This window comes from Nyctereutes procyonoides, unplaced genomic scaffold (assembly GCF_905146905.1).
Source record: "Nyctereutes procyonoides isolate TBG_1078 unplaced genomic scaffold, NYPRO_anot_genome, whole genome shotgun sequence".
Lineage (NCBI taxonomy): Eukaryota > Metazoa > Chordata > Mammalia > Carnivora > Canidae > Nyctereutes > Nyctereutes procyonoides.
The window spans coordinates 71,814,290-71,830,052 of record NW_026575142.1 but is presented as its reverse complement, the minus strand read 5'-3'; the positions used below and the strand labels follow the sequence as shown (position 1 = coordinate 71,830,052).

The following is a 15,763-nucleotide window of genomic DNA, read 5'->3' as shown; positions in this document are numbered from 1 at the left end:
TGTGGAACAGTCATTTCAAATACACATACCACACGTGATTGCGTACCAACTTTGACTTGGACTTTCATATGTGTGACGTAACAGGATATGTGTGTGTGCAAAAATACTGAAGTAAATTGCTTTTAAGAGCTGGTACATGATCATTTTGCGTAATCTTTCATTTAAAAACATGCTTTTATAAACCTCTGATTTGATTTTTATTATTTCAGAAGTGATAGATTTCACTTACTGAGTTTAGAAAATACTGGTTTAAAGTAGTGTCAAATTATAATTCTGTGAACTTTTTGGATCCAGAATCAGTCATCAAAATTAGAAACAAATTTTCATTTTGAGCGATAGAACATAGCACATTTATCGGTGCTGATTTCTTTGGGTAGTATTCTGAGACTCTATTAGGATTCTGAAGTTCTAATTTTCTGGTTTTATAAAGCGTGCATTCAAAGTAAGATACAAAGGATAAAGAAATTTGATTGCTAATAAAGGGATATAAGGTTTTTTCCTTTTTCTTTTTTTTTTTTTTTTTTTTTGAGGGCTAATCTGCAAACAGTTGTGGATTAAGAACTCTGAATGCTTCTCATGAGGAACAGTAATTGGGGCGCCTGGGTGGCTCAGTCAGTTAAGTGTCTGACTTCAATTCAGGTCGTGAGGCAGGGCCCTGGGATCCAGGCCTGTGTCGGGCTCCTGGCCCCGGAGGGGAGTCTGCTTCTCCCCTCCCCCTCTTCCTGCGTGTTGCTCGTGGTGCTCGTGGTGCTCGTGGTGCTCATGGTGCTCGCTCGCTTGCTCTTTTTCTCTGTCTCGTGGGTGTGTTCTCGCTCTCAATTCATAAGATAAAGAACAGTAGTTATTAACAGAAGGGTAACTGTCCTGCTCAGTTTCTTAGATTTCATCAAAGGAGAAGTTTGGGTATTTTCACACCCTTTAAAGCTGACGCACCACAGCGTGTTGGCTGAACGAGGTTATACCGTCTGATTGAAGACGGGGCTGCTTTCTGTGATGGTCTGACGTGGACATCCTGGCCTGGGACCGCCATTCCTCTGTGTCTAGCACAGATGTCTCCCTGATTGAGTTATATGTTGGCTCCTGTCTCACTAGGCAGGGCCCTCTTCGAGGACAGTCGTGTTGCACCCATCTTTGTCCTTAGCATCTGGTGTAATGCTTGGCGTAGTCTTTCGGTGATACTTTTAGTATTTGTAGTTATAAATAAAAGTTAAAATTCATCAACAGTGTTTTTTTTATTTTGTTTTTTATTTATTTATTTTTAGAGATTTTATTTATTCATCAGAGACAGAGAGAGAGAGAGGCAGAGACACAGGCAGAGGGAGGAGCAGGCTCCATGCAGGGAGCTCCACGTGGGACTCGATCCTGGGTCTCCAGGATCACACCCTGGGCTGAAGGCAGCGCTGAACCGCTGAGCCCCCGGGGCTGCCCATGTTTGTTTATTTATTTATTTATTTAGAGACAGAGTGTGCCGTGTGCTGGGTCAGGGAAGGGCTGGGGGGGGGGGGAATCTCAAGCAGCTTCCATGCCCAGTGTGGAACCTGACCTGGGGCTTGATCTCACAAGCCTGAGTGACCTGGGCCCAGATCTCGAGTCCTACGCCTAACAGACTGAGCCTCGTGGGGGCCCCTCAGCAATAGGTGTAAAAAGTTACAAAGGATGGTGCATTTAAAAGATTAATATTTTCAGTTTCCTCTGAATGTCCTTAAAACAGGCAAGGTATTATGAAATGAAAAGAACAGAGAATTTATCTTACAAGGTTTTGTGTTAACCTTTGTCTGCAGGAAAGTACTTTTTGTTTAAGTAGAAACGTAATCTTTTGTTTCCTTAGACCCCCTGCTTCTTGAATGGGGTTGTGTTTCCTAAGTCAGTGCTCCTCTACCTGGTCTGTTCCCCTTTTTGGGTCATACGCTTTCACGAATACCTGGTTGCCTTGGTTCATCTAGTCTCGCTGGCCCTTCCTGCATTTTCTTCTCGATGACTCCTGTGTGTTCGGGTAGCAGATAACATTGGTTGGTTTATTTGATCTGACAAATCAGTGTAGAGATGACTTCTACAAGTGAGAACTGGTAGTAACAGGAAAAGTGACTTCTTTTTTCAGTTGTGTGTAACAGCATACTAATGAGCTTTGATTCGTACGATAAAGTCACGCGGTACACTTTACACCAGTGTGTGTATTGTCTCGAACCCACAGTGGACACACACTCACGTGCTCTTGGGCGTGGCACAGCACAATGTGTTCAGTAAATGTCTGCTTTCTTCCCTATTCCGTGCCTGATGGGTTTTGCATGACACTCAGGGTAAAATCTGAAAGTCCTTCCTGGGCCAGTGAGGAGGGGATCCCCCCCCCCAGCCATCCCAGCTCCCCGCCCGCCGAGCAAGCCCGTTCCTGTCTCCGCACCTTCATGGCTTTGCCCCGAGATTGTCCCGTGGCTCCTGCTTCTCCGTCGTTGAGCTTTGGGCTCTAGTGCTCCCACCTGGGAGGTCCCACGACGTAGCCACGTGCCCCGGCCATGTCCTGCTCACAGCACTCCCCCCTCTCACCCCACCGGCCGCGATCCGTGCGTGGCCGCTTGCCGCTGGCCCTCACGCCCGAGAGCGAGGATGGCCCTGCCTTGGAGCTCTGCGCAGAAAACAGGAGCTCGTCGGGCTTCAGGAACTGTTGGAGCCAGTGGTCTCAGAAATGCTGTTGGAACGAGCCGGTGGCTTTAACCTGCTTTATGCTTACAGTAGAGCCCTCGGTAACCCGGGAGAGGCCAGCCTCCGGGGGTGGGGGGTGGGGGGTGGGGGGTGGGAGGTGGGAGGTGGGAGGTGGGAGGTGGGGGTGGGAAGAGGCTTTACCGGGTCGGGGTTTACCATTTGGAAGCCCAGGGACATATGTGAGTGCTGTATGCTTTTCTTGGAGGAACCACTTACAGATGGTATTTGAATCAATCTGGAAAAAACAAGTAAATGGATAATTGATGAACCAATTTGAAAATGTGCTTCTGTTATAATAAGCGTTAGATTTTTAAGAAGTTAACACTTTATTTTTAAGTTAAAACACATATTTCATTCAGGTTATATGCTGACAGCTAGATACCCCTATTTGTGTTTTATACATATGGTTAGGGAGATGTTGTGTTTAGTTACATTTACCTGTGATATTCTGTTGTGATTAATCTTGGCCAACTTCACCCAGTTGGTATATGAGTCAGAACTCTTCGTTGTACAATAGACACTCAGTTCAAGTTAGCTTAAGCCAAAAAGGGGGATTCATTGGCACATGGAGTCCCAAAATAGATGGAATGGCTCAGCTATGGGAAGAGCTCTGAGGCTGTGCAAGGCTTGAGGCACAGCAGCAACCAGAGCCATTTGAGGGCTCCCAGAACTCTCCGCTGACGGGATGTGTGTGTGTGTGTGTGTGTGTGTGTGTGTGTGTGTGTGTTGCTACGTTAGCTTCATTCTCTCCTGGACTTTGACTTTTTTCACATGGTGGAAAATGTAACTTGTCAGCGCCAGTTTTTATCATTGTTTTCCCCGTGCTGTAGAGGAGGGACTGCTACTTTATCTCATTTGGAAAATTCTTGAAGTACTGATCAGTTTGGTTTGGGAGGGTGCCCACCATGGCCAGAGGCCATCATAGAAGCTGGGTGTTTCCAGGTCCCCGGTGGGGATGGGAGTAGAGCTGTTGGAACGACAGTCGAGGAACCCGGGGAGCTGCTGGGCAGACCGCCTCTCGTCCCCAGCCGCCGCACCAACACGTGCATCCACTTATGCTTGGGAAGGTTGTGCCTTTAATCCATGATAGACCGTCGCTTACATTTCTCTTTTAACTGGAACTGACACATACTTTGTAAACTTTTTCAAATGCGTACCATTTTTTAAAATGAAAAGTTGAAGTTCCTCGTGTGATAGTAATTGTAATCTCGTGTACACTGTCTACAGCTGATGCGAGTGTTCAGATGAATTAGCCTTCTCAGTGAGTTACATAGTAAAAAAATTGATGCTACTTATTTTGGCTTTGTTTTTAACATTACTCTGCTACTTTAATAGGTAATGGAAACCTAAATTTGAGGGCAACTGCTAGAAAATTATCAACAGGTTAATTACACGTATTTAGGGGATATTTTTAAGCCTTGAGGACGATAACTACCTTGAGGAAGTAACTGCCTAGCATATAGCAAATTAACGTGGTATATTCTGGACAGTTATTTTGAATAATACTTTATCAGTTCACCAAAATAAAATGGTTGGCCTTGTAGCAAAAGGCTTTTGTCACCCAAGAGGTATTAATTTTTGTGGGCTTCAGTTGCTTCATCTTTGAAATATTGAACTGGGTTGCTGAGGTCTTTTCTGGATCTAATGCTCTTTGACCCTGTGATTGTACATATGATTTAAAAATTAAGTCAGTGGTTAGCCAAATTAAATGGGAAATATACAGTGCTGATTTCAGGTTAATTATTACCTGAACTGTTTTTTCCTAAAGAAAACATATTTCTCTGACACCTTCTCACTTTTGAACAGATTATTCTCAGAAAATATTTTTTAGTTATATGAAGTATCTTCTGTTTTATCCATTAATCTCTGAGTTCAGATACATAGTCACCTCCCATTTCACCATAGAGAAAACTAAAAGAGATGGCATCAAACATATTCATGACAGTTTTTTTTCTTTAATGCCCTTATTTTTAATTGTATGCTTGCCGACTGTCATGGCCAGTAATTTTTTTTTAGCACTTTAGGTTTGATCTTTCTCTGTGTGCATCACATTTTAGAAACTGCACTAGAAATATGTCTCATTGTACTTAACAATGAGAAAGTCATTTTTTGAACTAAAATACAGGTCATGTTGCACACATTAGCTACTAATTTAAAATTCTGTGCTTGTTAAAAGAATTTACAATGAAAAACAGATTTGTGGGTGGTCTTAACAGGAGAGCATAAAGATGCCCAACAGGTTGGTCTTTTCTGGAAAAGTTTATGTGCAGCACGTGCTTTGTGAATTGTAGAGCGATGAGAACCAACAGGAAAGGTAAGCAGGGGTCATCGTGAGGTGACTTCTTTGCTGCCTTAAGGGTTTGGACGTTCTTCTGTTGCAGGAAACTCCGAAGGGCTTTAAGTGGGGCAGCAGGATTATGTTTTGGTAGCTCATGAAGTTGAGCTGGAGGGGAAGGGCTTCTCTGAGCGCGGGGCGAGAGTGGCGCTGGTAGCGTGGCGGGTGCGGCGGGTGCGGAGGCCAGTCGGAGCCCTGGGAGGGTCGCAGCCAGGTGTGCCCGGCTGCACGTCTGCCGGAAGGCCTTGGGCAGTTGGGGGGAGGCAAGGGGGCACTGAAGAGGTAGGCCCGCGCATTTCCTTCTCTCTGGCTGGCCTCTCTGCTTGTGGAGAGCGGGGTGCAGAATGGGGTGGGGCCTGTGGGATGGATAGCTGATGGACAGGGCCCGAGGCAACGCGGGGAGGGCACGTCGCCCCCTGGGAGCGGAGTTCCCATCATCGTGATACCTTAACCAAGAGAGAATTAAAGTAAGTGCTTACTTGAGGATAGTCCTAATAACAGGTTGGTGTAGACTGACTAGTTCATGATGTTTCTAGTGGGTGTACTTTTTATGGAGTTCTAGGTTGATCACTGTATTTTCAAAACTTTCCTAAAGGTTTTACAGTAATACAAAAGGTCATTAGAATCTCGGTTTGATGACTTTAGGAAGTTGATCTGAATTAAGTAGTTTAATTAAAATGACATAACTACTGCTTTTTAAAGACCTATTTTGGGCTCCTGGCTGGCTCAGCTGGTAGAGCATCCGCCCTTGGTCATAGGGTGGTGAGTTCCAGCCCTGCCTTAGGTGTGGAGCCTCCTTAAAACTTACTATTGTGAAATAATTTTGTGCTAATAGAGAAGGTGCAAAGAGGGCAAAACTCCTATGTATCCTTTACCCAGCTTGCCCAGTGTTGAAATCTCACCTAACTGTGGCACCTCTGGCAAACCTAAGAAGTTAACATTGACGTTAAACTAAACTACAGACTTCATTTGGCTAATCCCAATTTTTCCCAGTTTTTTGTTTTTTTTCTTTCTTTCTTTCTTGGTGTCCAGGGCCCGGTCGAGGATCCCACACTGCGTTTAGTTATTGGGTCCTCACTCGCCTCTGATCTGTGACGGTTCCTCAGTCCTTCTTGTTTTTCACGACCTTGAGGAACGCTGGTGTGTAGATTTTTAACGATGGACTGAAGTTACGGATACTTGTCACAACGATGCCGCAGAGCTGATGTGCGTGCCTGTCGCGGGGCATCGGGGACAATCCGATGTTTACGGGCAGGAGCGCTGTCAGCTGCTGCGGGTGGTGCTCGCCTTCGTCACTTGGTCAAGGTCGAGTCGAGCGGATTCCTTTGTTGCAAAAATATCGTTTTCCCATTTTCCATACTCTGTTCATCAGAAATGAGTAATTTCGACCCTCATGCAAGGTGTGGGGACAGTAGGTTCCACTTCCCAGGCAGAAATGCACCGAAGACTCTGGATGTAGGTTGAGGTTACCACAGTAATGACGAAATGTTTTGGGGAAATACTCTAAGGCTGTGTCAGTAGCCTTTTTTTCTTTATGGTTTTATCCCAGTGATTCAAGCATTCGTTGGTGGGATCTTGTTTGCAGCGATGATTACTGGTAGTGTAATGGGAATTTTCTAGTTTCTTCATGCTTTCTGCATTTATTAATGGAACTTCTTTTCGTAATACAGATTGGTTCCTTTTCCCTGGCTTATTTTTTCAGTTAATGTCATTGTGGATCTGTGGATTTTATTTTGTTCTTTGGGTTATGACTTATTATTCTCACTGTTTTGTTGCTCGCACTGTTCCAGCTTTGGCCGCTGAGAGCTCTTTCAGGCTCCTGTGCCCTTTCAGCATGACCTGTCCTGTGTATTTTTAACCATGTTCTTTCTGACATATAAGATGCTTCAGACTCCTCTTGTATTTTCTGTTTCTTAGCGCTGGATAAGCCACTTCTCCAAGAAGCCTGGCTTCCTTTTATTATAATCACAACAAAACTTTTTTCTAATAGGGGAAGTAAGTCTTTATATGGATTTTACAAAGTGTCCTTATTGGCTTGTGAGTCTTCAACAAATATTTCTTAAGGCTTCTGACCCCATTTGCTCACTTAGCAAACTTTTATTTATTTTTTTTATTTTTTGAAAGTGTGGGACAATTTTTTTTAAAGATTTTATTTATTTATTCAAGAAGCAGAGAGAGAGAGGCAGAGACCCAGGCAGAGGGAGAAGCAGGCTCCATGCAGGGAGCCCGACGTGGGACTTGATCCCAGGTCCCCAGGATCACGCCCTGGGCTGAAGGTGGTGCTAAACTGAGCCACCTGGCTGCCCCCACTTAGCAAACTTTTAAAGGTGTGTGTGTACCAGCATTCTTAGACACGTAAGATGTGATGATCATTGATCTAGGAGTCTCTAGATAAAAGAAAGACACATTTTCTCTCCCTCCCAGTATACTTTATTGTGCGCTTATGATAAGCCAAGTCCTGTGCTACAAGTCAAGGAAATAATAAGTCAAGAAGCACAGGTTGCTTTTAGGAGCATGGGGGAGGAGTTCTTACCCACTCTCTGTCTAGGTAGAGTATGGAGCAAGTTTTGGAAAATGACTGTGGGATTGAGTGGGGAGGTAGAGGAAAGGTAGGATGAAGGGAAGCCCTTCCACGCAGAGGGGTAGCCGTGGAAAGACTACTCAGTTAATAATTTATCAATTAGATTTAGAGGTAAGCCCCTGGCTATGTGGGGTGGTGGTGGAGGGAACGAGAGGAAGTGGTGGCAGATCCATATCATGAGAGTCTTGAAGGTAAAACGAAGGCTTGGAAAGTTGAGGGACTTCCTAGGGAATTTGAGTTGGAAGGTCGTGTAATCCAACCATGACAGCACCTTGGAGGGTCTGTTGATTTCTAAGAGGCTGTTGCTAGGATGGAGGTGGAAAGGGAAAGTCCTAGCTAACCACTGTGAAGGGGTTCTCGGACTGTGCTAGGGACCACTGCAGACCCCAAAACACGGATTTTAATACTGCTCAGTTCTACTCCCAGAATTTCTGATTGACTAGATCTGGGTTGGAGCCTGAGATTGTACTTTCCTGGTAGATTCCCAGGTGCTACCGTTGATGCTGATCCTGCCAGTTTGGGGACCACACTTGGTCTTCACTGGGCTGAGATAAAGAGGATGAAGAGCAGGGAATAGGTGGAGGGATTGGCGGAGGTGCCACTGGGTATTCACACTTCCTGACCTTTTGGTTCACTGCTCACATGTAGTCTTGATTTCCTTTAGTGCTGCTGGCTCCTCTGACTAGTGAGGAAAGGGCGGGGATTAGTTTTTGAAAACATTTATGTGGATATATGTGCAGCGTGTTCTGTCATTATCAACTGAAAGGTTGTGTGGTCACCCCGTGGCTAGAAGTCTGTTACTTCTCTGTTGAGGTTCAATTACAGTAGCAGCTGGTTTTACAGGGCACTGCCTAGTGTACGTGCAGCGTGCAGTCTCCAGAAGGTTTTAATGTGGTAGAGTTATTTTGGATAGTTTTTTATTCTGCATACATGGCATGTCTCTTTAGCTTTGACTCTTGAGTGATGTTTTATGGAGAAATGTGACTGAAAGGTGAATTTGATTTTTTTTTAAACTATTAATCTGAACATGTCAAAATAGTGTTTTTTTTTTTTTTTTAAGCATGAATAGTAAGATTTGGAGATACAGCTTTTTTTCGTGGCACGGTAGTTATCATTTTTTTCTTTAGGCCGATCATTGTATGACATAGAACTCTAGATTTAAAGTCTGTAAAAAACTCGTATCCATGAGATTCAGTCCTTAATGAGATTTGAGCATACTGAAGTGATAAATCCCCAATTTTTTTCCCTCCATTGACTAATGATCAGTGTTCTCCAAGAAAATAATAAAATGTAGGGCGCTTGGGTGGCTCAGTCAGTTAAGTAAGTGTCCGACTCTTGATTTCCGCTCAGCTCCTGATCTCAGGGTCCTGAGGTGGAGCCCCGTGTCGGGCTCTGTGCTGAGTGTGCAGCCTTCTTGAGGTTCTCTCTCTCTCCCTCTGTCACACTACCCCTCCCCCCCACGAACTTGTGTGCGCACTCTCTCAAAAAAATTAAAAATAAAAGGAAGTGAAAACACCCATCACCGTGTTAACAACTGAAGTGGAGTTCTCATTTTTTAAAGGGACATATTTTTTATGATTTGTATACATGTAAGCATACATTCACGTTTTAGGGACTCAAGAATACTAAAATGGTAAGGGAAAATAAATTTTGTGGAAGGTTAGAAGACAGTGATAAAAAGCAAATTGCTTAGTTTAAGATGATGGTTATGGGGATAGTTGGGTATATGTTTTAGAGGTATAGGCCTTTTTCAGGCTTGGACAAAGTACTGGATATTTACTATTCAATTGCAATAACTTAATTTCAGACTATTGATAGTTTTTAAGGATTAAAAATATCACAACAAAATAACTTTAATCCAGATTAAATTACTTTTTTGGGGGACAGTCTATGATCATTATACATTTTGCACATTTATACGAGTATCCCTGTGTGTGTAGCAGGTGATACATAGGAAGTGAAGCCACTAATGGCTTCAACAATGATTTGATTTTTTTAATAATGTGAATGTATTACCTAGGCAAAAGTATTTTTTCTCCTCTTATTCCCCTAGACCCTGAACCATTCAGTTCCTTTCCTGGAATCAGCCATTATTATCAGTTTCCTCTGTATCTTCATTATTATCAGTTTCCTCTGTATTTTTCCAGAGAAATAACTATATGCTATATAAAAAAAAAAAGCCAGTGAAGTATATACTTTACAGTCTCTCCTTGATATTGTTGTAAACACAAATGGTAGGATCCTAGTCATTGCTCTAACTTCCCTTTTTCACTAATTTGGATTTCATCCAAATCCATATTTTGGATTTCAAATCAACACATCAAGAGTCTTCCCTCCCCGCCCCTCTTGTAGTGGTGGGTAAGGTGTTTTCTTGTATGGATTCTCCATAATTCAGGTTTCCCTAGTCGATGGGTATTTAGGTTGCTTTAGTCTGTTGCTCTTAACAGTGTTGCAGCGAATAGCCTGGGTACAGGTGTCGTCATGTATGCGTGCAAGGATGTCTGATGATAAATTACTGGAATTGGAAGTGCTGGATCAAAGGATGTATACATTTGTAAGGAGATAACTGCTGCCAGACGGACTTCTCAGAGGCTTCCTGCTCCCAATACTTTGCCCACACTCTTGCCAACATAGTGTAGTGTTGCCAAAAGTTTTGCTCTTCCTTAATTTGATAGTGAAGATGGTAGTTAGTGTCTAATTTTTTTTTAAGATTTTAATGTATTCATGAGAAAGAGAGGCAGAGACACAGGCGGAGGGAGAAGCAGGCTCCCTGCAGGGAGCCCGATGGGGGACTCGATCTCAGGACCCCGGGGTCACGCCCTGAGCTGGAGGCAGATGCTCACCCGCTGAGCCACTCGGGTGCCCCCAATTTTTTTTTTAAAGTATATTGTGTGCCCAGTGTGGGGCTAGAATTTACAACCCCAAGATTAAGAGTCCCATGCTCCACGGACTGAGCCACCCGGGCACCTCTTGCTTTTTATTTTAAGTGAGGTTGAGTGTCTTTTATATAGTTGAGTCATTTCCTTTAGTGGACTATTGTTTTTTGGACTCTTCTACCATTTTCTCTTGTGGCATAAATTATGTAAGATAAAGTACATACATTTTAAATGTATGACTTTGTAAACTTTGGTTGAGGTATAATTTACTCCCAGTAAAAATAACAGATTTCAAGTGTACGGTTTTGGTAAGGTTTGACAGCTTTACATGGCCATGTAATTGATCCCTGTTAAGATTTAGAGCATTTCCGTCACCCAGAAAGAAGTGATTTCAGGCCCGCCTTTCATTCAGTTTTCCCTCTTCCTACGTCAGGTAATCACATTCCTTATTTGTCTTACCGTAAATTAGTTATGCCCATGAATTTTTATTGTAGTGTACATAGAACTACCGGCAAGATCAGGCTCCAGAACATTTCCTGCCATCGGGCAGGCGCCTTTGTACTCTGTCCCAGGCTCTCCCCCCCGAGGGTGACCGCGCTCCTGGCCTGCACCCACTGTGGAACAGAGATTAGTAAAGCTGTGAGTCATCATCTCTGTTGCGTCGGGCAATACTTGTTTTCTTTTCCATTGCTGTATATATGGATATAGCACCATTATCTTTGTGTGAAAGGACACACATTTGGCTTTTTCACCTTTGGGCTATTTTGAATAAAACTGCAGTTAATATTCCGGTGTGCGTGTGTGTTTTGGAAGATGCATCTTTTGAAAGATACACGTTGAGTGCCTTTTTATGAGTTTATTGTTGATATGTGTTCTTTAACTGGGTGATGACCCATCTCGGAGGTTTTTTTTGTTTTGTTTTTTTGTTTTCCTTTTTAAATGTGCTATGTCTATTTGAGTTTGCAAATTTATTTTTTACCGGTTTGCAATATGTCTTTTGATTTCTGGCAAAAATAACAATGAACATACTTTAAAGAAAAAGTTTTGATCAGAATTTTTTTTTGTTTCCAAAGTGCTTTCAAATTCTGTGGTATACTTTGAAAGGCCTTGTTCATTCTGAGGTTATCATATCTTCATGAACCTAATGTGCTGTCAAATATAAGACATTATGTTACTTTGTGTACTCCCATAAAATAGGAAATATTGTTTAACTGACACCATTTTTTTTTTTTACCATTTAGAATCTTTATACTTACAGCTTTAGTTTTTTTCTATTGTATATTATTTTTCTAGATAAATGAGAGACAGGAAATATAGATTAAATAAATTGGTTAACGTATTCCCCTTAATTTTTCATATTTATTGGACTAGGACTCCCGAGTCTCTTTGACTTGTTAGTGTGTTTCTGTTTGTCTCATGTGCCTCAAGAATGTTGGCAGGGGAGGGAAGGGGGGCATTTGGATTTTTTTTTTTGTCTGTTTTTATTTAAATTCCATTTGGGGGATCCCTGGGTGGCGCAGCGGTTTGGCGCCTGCCTTTGGCCCAGGGCGCGATCCTGGAGACCTGGGATTGAATCCCACGTTGGGCTCCCGGTGCATGGAGCCTGCTTCTCCCTCTGCCTGTGTCTCTGCCTCTCTCTCTCTCTGTGACTATCATAAATAAAAAAATAAAAAATAAAAAATAAAAATAAATAAATAAATTCCATTTGGTTAATATGTAGTGTGATATTAGTTTCAGTGTAGTGATTCAGTAATTTCCATACATAAACCAATGCTCATCACAAGTGCACTTCTTTTTTTTTTTTTTTTTTTTCCACAAGTGCACTTCTTAATAACCCATCACCTATCTCACCCATCTCCCCACCCACCTCCCTTCTGGTAACCCTCAGTTTGTTCTCTATAGGTAAGAATCTGTTTCTTGGTTTGCCTCTCTCTTTTTTCTTTGTTTCCTTTGCTCATTTGCTTTGTTTACTAAATTCCACATATGAATGAAATCATATGGTATTTGTTTTTCTTTGACCAGTTTATTTTGCTTTGCCTAGTACTCTGGCTCTTTCCATGTCATTGCAAATGGCAGGATTTCATTTTTTTTAATGGCCAAGTAATATTCCATTATGTGTCTATCTTTTTTATGCATTCATCAATCAATGGACACTTGGGCTATTTCCATAATTTGGCTATTGTAAATAATGCTACTCTAAACATTAGAGTGCATGTATCCTTTTGAATCACTATTTCTGCATTCTTTGGGTAAATACCCAGTAATGCAATTGCTGGATTGTAGGGTGGTTCTATTTTTAATTTTTTTAGGAACCTCCAGACTGTTTTCCTTAGTGGCTGCACCAGTTTGCATTTGATTGGGGTGTGTGTGTGTGTGCGCGCGCCTTTTTTAAAAGAATTCAGAGAAGATCTAAAAGCCATTGGTGCTGTGCTATTAAGCTGACTTTGCAATTGGGTCGACCTAGTTTGTTTTTTTTTTTTTTTTTTCTAGCTTAGGGCTTAAAAGAGTGACCCAACTATGTATTCAAGGTTTTTTTTCTACAGAGTTGCTGGGTTTGGTATATAAGGTTTAAAAGTGGCACTATTGTTTCAGGGTTTTTCTTCTCAGTGACTGACTGCCATTCTACAAATGTTGATGCTGGTTGCAGGACTTATAAGCAAGGACAGATATGACATGATGCTAGCTGGCCCACGCTAATTGTAAGATAAATCCTGATCTTACACTGTGTTTTTCAGGTAAAGAGTGCAGTATAGAATCAAAGAAATGCATTTTTTCTAGGTCTGTTTGAATTATAGCCCTAATTTAATAAATAAGTGAAAATATTTGTGCTGTTAGAACCATAGTTTTTTATGTGTGTGTCTGTATATACATGTATATATAGAAGTTCAGAGGGGAAAATAAACTGTGTGGCTGAACTGTTTACTGCCTCTGGATACTCACAGCCTTGGTTAGTCTGGTAGTCGTACAGTAATCTTCTGTGTAGGATTATACGTGCTTACTACTAAATTCAAAGTCTTTGACTTGCAATTTTATTGATTGAAAATAGAATTAACCTAACAGTACTTACTTTTTTACTTAGCTACATAAAAATGTGAAGTAGTAGATGCAGGAAATAATGTTTGCGTACTGCTTGTAGAAATCTCTAGTAAGAGTTTTGGGGAAAAGAAAACTTAAAGGCCACATAGACTAGCTAAAATAACCACATGAAAAGTGAGAAAGGCAAGAACTGGTGGGGTTATTGAGATAATAGGAAGACAGAACAGAAAAACAACAAAAACAACTCAGAATATAACAAATGGAAAAATAAGGTGTTGAATAGGCTTTTATCACATTAAAAAAATCCGTAGGCATATTTGTGTATATAAGATGATTTTTTAACTGGCTTTGATTGTTTAGTACTTAGTTATACATTTATAATTTTATTAAGGATTCTAGAATGTTGTTAGGATTCTAGAATTTAGACTTGTTTGATTTAGGACTCTTGAGTTTTAAATAAAACCCAGCAATTGAGAGGTTGATGGAAAAGAAGAATTTATATGAAAGTATCTCATGAAATTTGGTACAGGGATATAGCCTGGAATTGGAAACACCGTGGGAACTAGGGGCACAGTGGAGTCTGTGCTGGACATTATTTCATTCTCCTTTCTCTGCATGCAGACCACATACTTCTTACATGGCCCACAAATCCACAAAACAAGGCTTCAAGCAGCTCTTTAATTTATATGTTATTTGTCTAAGCTCCTAGAGAAAAGCTTTCTTTTGTTCTTCCCATTCTCTTATTTTTCTTTCTCTTAGATTAAGTAATGTACTCAGCATCACATGCAAATATGGCTGTGTAGCCAGCTCTTAGAAGCTACTAAATAGAAGTTAGAGGAGATCTAAACTATGAGGTTAGATACGTGAACCCGGGGGTAGTATCAATGACCTTGACCTACTGATACAGCTTTTTGGAAATTCAAACAGAAAAACATGCTAAATTTCACTGAAGCAAAATATTGAGTCTTTATGAAGATGTATAACTAGTGTCTCTGTAACTCAGTGGCATGGCCAGTCGAGTTTGGGGCCAGCACAGCTTGTCGTAAAAGCATGAAGGGCCACCATCAGGGTTAGCCAGCCCTCTACACCAAGGCCGGACGGGCTGTTACCTGCTCAGAGAGGGCTGTCTTGGTGTCATAGGAGCTCGTACTTTTTCTTAATGTGTACTACTGTTTATAATTACACATTTACATAGGGGACTTTTTTTTTCCTCTCTTTCCCACTAGAATGTTAAGGACTAAGGTACCTTTGTGCTTGAAAGGGGTTTTTTAAATGCTTATTTTAAGAAAGAAGAGAGAATAGATATAAGAATTCATGCTGCTAAAATGTGATGAGAATTTTATGTCTTTGTGTTTTCAAGTAGTTATTTTGATCAGACTTGTCATTTATATGTGTGTAAATTATATATATTGGCTTTATATAGTTTTTCTTCTTAATAAATCATGCACTTCTCATAACAGCATTGAACGTGCTCTATTTTAAAATAGAGGGTCCTTATTTTCATAAATTGGTGCTCTAAATTGTACTGTGAGTGGTAAATTACTTACCATTTTAGAGGGAATCTTTTTAGCATTAGAGAATTGATATAATTTCAAGAAGCTTGTTCATTCAGTTTTGGAAGTGAGCTGTTTACTTGCCTCAGTAGGAGAAATCAGGCCTAGCATTTTAAGCCCGGATAGAGACTGATTTTTCTTTTTTTTCCCTTTGAGAAAATCCGACTCAGTGTCACATGAATGATAAAAAAAAAAAAAAAAAAAATCCTTGTCACTATAGGAATTAGAAAAGAATTTTTCCTGTTCTCTTTACATTTAAATCGGAAGATCTGAAGTTCTTTTTTTTTATTTTGTTATTCCAGCATTTCTTTTTTTTTATATTTTAATTTCCAACTTGCCAACATATAGTATAACACCCAGTGCTCATCGCATCAAGTGCCCCCCTCAGTGCCCGTCACCCAGTCACCCCATCCCCCAACCCCTCCCCTTCCACAACCCTTTGTTTCCCAGAGTTCAGAGTCTCCCATGCTTTGTCTTCCCTCTAATTTTTCCCACTCAGTTCCCCTCCTTTCCCCTGTAGTCCCTTTCAATATTTCTTATATTTCCTGTGTAAGTGAGACCACATGATCATTGTCCTCCGATTGACTTACTTCACTCAGCGTCATACCCTTCAGTTCCAGCTACGTCGAAGCAAATGGTGGGCGTTCATCCTTTCTGATGGCGGAAAGATCTCAAGTTCTAATAG

The 15,763-nt window shown here is 41.4% G+C and overlaps 1 protein-coding gene across 7 annotated transcripts in view; it reads left to right on the top strand.

Annotated features, from left to right (window-relative positions):
* The window catches only part of TBL1XR1 (TBL1X/Y related 1), a 164,249-nt gene that overhangs the window by 9,708 nt on the left and 138,778 nt on the right, over positions 1 to 15,763 (top strand). The window contains exon 1 of one of the 7 annotated variants that reach the window (XM_055308048.1): positions 2,715 to 2,738. The exons of the other annotated variants lie outside the window; for them this stretch is intronic. The gene's annotated coding sequence lies outside the window, so the exon portion shown is untranslated. Of the gene's footprint in view, positions 1 to 2,714; positions 2,739 to 15,763 lie in introns of those variants that run through there. 7 annotated transcript variants of the gene reach the window in all.